This window comes from Octodon degus, unplaced genomic scaffold (genome assembly GCF_000260255.1).
Source record: "Octodon degus isolate 3935 unplaced genomic scaffold, OctDeg1.0 scaffold00156, whole genome shotgun sequence".
NCBI lineage: Eukaryota > Metazoa > Chordata > Mammalia > Rodentia > Octodontidae > Octodon > Octodon degus.
In genome coordinates, this window is record NW_004524732.1 from 3,353,764 (window position 1) to 3,356,616 (window position 2,853).

Consider the following 2,853-nt stretch of genomic DNA (forward strand, 5'->3'; position numbering starts at 1 on the left):
TCAGGGAAATAGATCTAATGCTCACATATCCCACCATCTACTGGCTGGCTTTAGGAAGATATCATCCTCGAGCCTCATGCTACCTGTGAGTAATATGAGATGAGTGGATTTGGTGATCAGTCTTGGAGTTCAACACCTAGAACTTCCAGGACTTTAGAACTCAAGGTTTTTAGCAAGAGTCCAGGTGGACTAAGAGCCTTCTCCACATTCAAGTTGTCCCTACTGAGTCCATGTTAATGAATTTGTGTGTTGGAGAGTACTGATCCCACCAAATACTGCTTAAGTCCACCATGGGAAGGAAATTGAAGTCAGTGCAGAACACGGAGGATGTGGTTGAGCTGCTCACCTAAGGCACACATGGACAAGGGGACCCTGGAGTGGACACGCTGTGCTGGGGCAGCACCAGCCAGTGCCCTGTGGAGAAAGTGATGCTTGGGACCTGTTCTGGGGAAGCTCTGGGTGGATGTGCCAGACGGTTTCTCTATGCCAAGTACCCAGAAACTCCAGGCTTAGGCTCAGTTTGGCTTCAGTTCCTACAGGAAACTGTTAGTAATGAAGGAAGAGAGAACAGCGAGGTGAAGTTATGGTTCTGGACTTACTGAACTGCGGATCTTACTAGATCACATGTGACACGATGGCTCTAGTGACCCCTCAGTAGCAGGTGGGGTGAGAAGATGCAGTATTAGAAAGGAAAAGAGGGCTAGTGGTTGTGGAGCACGCATCGCCTGCTTCACCTCATTCATTTCTCACAGCAGATCAAAAAGAGAGGTGTTATCATTTGATAGCTGAGGGGGTTGGGGACTTGGGGACATAACCAAGGCACGCAAACATGTGCCCATAGAGCTGCAGTGAGAATAAGTATGCTGACTTCCAAAGCTTGAACTCTTTCTGTTAAGGGCTATCTTAAAATGTAGGTTTCTGTTTGTTTTGACCATGATTTTGTTGACCTTGTTTGACTATCTACCCTGTGGCCTATGAGCCTTGTTTTTTTCTTTTCTCCTACATAAAATGAAAATAATGATTTCCCTATTTCATAGAAGTGCTTGCAATGATGAAATAAACATATTTTTTCTTTTATTATATTTTTCTTCCTCATTCAGTTCTTAAACCAAGGTAAGCTGAAAATTAAAGTTGAATATGTCATTTGTTTTCATGTAATAGTGTCAATCCCAAGCAGGTTAATGTTGAAGGCAATTTATAGCTCTCAAGATACCCTGTGAATTTGGGGAGAATATGTACACATTGTCCGCATATAAAAATATGTAAGTCAAAGATAAGGTCATAAAATGTAGCACTCGCTGTGCTCTGTCTTTGATTAGGTTTGGCCACAGCAACCTTGTTTTTTATTTGCATTATAAAAAAAATTCATGAGAAATATGTCTTAGAGGGTGAATGCTGTGCGTGTTCATGTTTAGCTGCCCCCACTGGGCGAAACTTGCGAATGAGAGAAATCCTGCAGACTTCAGGACGTCCAGGAGCCTTCACTGTTAGTTCAGGTAAAATGCCTTCAGGATTTCCAGAGTGAAATTCAGAAAATTCAGTTGACTTGCCACACACATGTCTTGCTTGTTGAAAGGCGAGCCCCAGGCTCGAGCTGCGTTGGAGTCCGAGGAGGAAACCGTGGGGTTTCAGAGCATCGCTCTCGGAGGGCTTTAGGAGGCCCCCTGACAGGAAGAAGATGGAGGCAGCCATCCTTCAGGTTCCTCAGGTGGGAGTAAGAATTATTAGTAATGTGTACTGCTTTTTGGAGGAGGAGGTAGGTTGTATATTACAGGCTTTCATGAATCTCATAAAAACTTCTGTTTGATGTTTGTACTGTCACATGAGTGTCGTGTCCCCTTTCCAAAATAGTCCCAGAGTAGGTCTCCCCACACCCACCCACATCAGAAGGATTTCGTATCTCCATATTTTTCTTTCTTCTCTTCTCTTTTTTCCCATCTCCTCCCCTCCCCTCACTTTCCCTCCCCTCCTCTCTCCTCTTCTCCTAACTCTCCCCTCTCCTCTTTTCCCTCCCCTGTCCTCCCCTCCTCTCCCCTCTTCCTTTCAACCTGTCCCCCCTTCCCCCTTCCCTTCCTCTTCTTTCTTTTTCTTTCTTTCTTTCTTTCTTTCTCTTGTTTCTTTTTGTTTTTCTCATCTTTTTATTTCCCCTTCTTCTCTTCCTCCCCTTCTTTCCTTTTTTCTTCCTCCCTTTCTTCTTTCTTTCCTTCTTCCCTTCTATCCATTCTTCTTTTCTCCTTCCTCCTTCTTGCCTTACTTCTTTCTTTTTTTTTTGTGATATTGGGATTGAATTTAGGGCTCTTGTGCTGAGCTATCTTTTTTATTTTTCTTTTGAGACAACTTAGCTAAACTGCTAAGTTGCCTGGGCTGGGCTCAAGCATATGCTTCTCCTGCCTCAAACTTCCTGAGGGCAGGGTGGCAGGTGTGCACCCCGTACCAGTCTGACGTGGTCATTTGCTTCTCAGCCTCAGTGCTTTGTTTCTCATCATCACATGCACTGACCGTAGTATCCCATAGCGTCCCCCATGGGCTGGGCCAATACCTGCTCTTTCTCCGTGCCCCCCAGGATGTGACACAGAACACGGTCATGATGAAAAGAACAACTGATATTTCCTGAGTACTTAAAGGCATCAGTCATTCATCCGAGCACGGAAAATGGACTCATTCGTTTGCTCTTGCTGCACTCCTGCAAGGTAGAGGATAACAGCAGCTGCCATCTTGCAGGTGAGCAAGGCAAGGTGCAGATGCCAATGAGATTTGCCCAAGAGGCCTTGGAGGGTGGAGGTCAGAATTCAGACTCAGGCAGTACAGCTCCAAAGCTCCCAGAGGATGGGTTCTCCTGGGGCAGAGGCAGAG